Here is a 1,494-nt window from a genome sequence, read left to right as displayed (position 1 = left end):
AAGTGATAACATACAGTATCTGTATTTCTCTGTCAGACTTATTTCACTAACACAGTATTCTCTATGTCCATCCACATTGTTGCAAATGACATTATTTCATTCTCTTTTTATGGCTGAGTAATATTCCATTAAATATATATACCACATCTTCTTTATCCATTCATCTGTTTTTTTGTTGTTGTTGTTCTGGGTTTTTTTTTTCATATCTTTATTGGAGTATAAATGCTTTACAATGTTGTGTTATTTTCTACTGTACAACAAAGTGAATCAGCTATATGTATACATATATCCCCATATCCCCCACCTCTTGAGCATCCTTCCCACCCTCACTATCCCATCCCTCAATGTAGTCACAAAGCACCAAGCTGATCCTCCTGTGCTATGCAGCAACTTCCCACTAGCAATCTATTTTACATTTGGTAGTGTATATATATCAATGCTACTCTCTCACTTCATCCCAGCTTCCCCTCCCACCTCATGCCCTCAAGTCCATTCTCTATGTCTGCATCTTTATTCTTGCCCTGCCACTAGGCTCGTCAGTACTGCTTTTTTAAATTCCATGTATATTCATTAACATACAGTATTTGTTTTTCTCTTTCTGACTCACTTCACTCTGTATGACAGACTCTAGGTCTATCCACCTCACTACAAATAACTCAATTTCATTCCTTTTTATGGCTGAGTAATATTCCATTGTATATATGTGCCACATCTTCTTTATCCATTCATCTGTTGACGGACATTTAGGTTGCTTCCATGTCCTGACTGTTATAAATAGTGCTGCAATGAACATTGTGGTACATAACTCTTTTTGAATTATGGTTTTCTCAGGGATAGTGGGATTGCTGAGTCATATGGTAGTTCTATTCTTAGATTTTTAAGGAACCTCCATACTTTTCTCCATAGTGGCTGTATCAATTTACATTCCCACCAACAGTGCAGGAGGGTTCCCTTTTCTCCACACCCTCTCCAGCATTTATTGTTTGTAGATTTTTTGTTGATGGCCATTCTGAGCAGTGTGAGGTGATACCTCACCGTAATTTTGATTTGCATTTCTCTAATGATTAGTGATGTTGAGCACATTTTCATGTATTTGTTGGCAATCTGTATGTCTTCTTCGGAGAAATGTCTATTTAGGTCTTCCACCCCTTTTTTGGATTGGGTTGTCTGTTTTTGTGATATTGAGCTGCATGAGCTGCTTGTATATTTTGGAGATCTTCTTGTTCATGGTTTCCTTTGCTGTGCAAAAGCTTTTGTTTCATTAGGTCCCATTTGTTTATTTTTGTTTTTATTTCCATTACTCTAGGAGGTGGGTCAAAAAGGATCTTGCTGTGATTTATGTCAGAGAGTGTTCTGCCTATGTTTTCCTCTAAGTTTTATAGTGTCTGGCCTTACGTTTAGGTCTTTAATCCATTTGGAGTTTATTTTTGTGTATGGCGTTAGGAAGTGTTCTAATTTCATACTTTTACATGTACCTGTCCAGTTTTCCCAGCA

The sequence above is a fragment of the Balaenoptera physalus genome (assembly GCF_965194825.1).
Source record: "Balaenoptera physalus genome assembly, chromosome: Y".
NCBI lineage: Eukaryota > Metazoa > Chordata > Mammalia > Artiodactyla > Balaenopteridae > Balaenoptera > Balaenoptera physalus.
Note: the sequence above shows the minus strand (reverse complement) of the source record.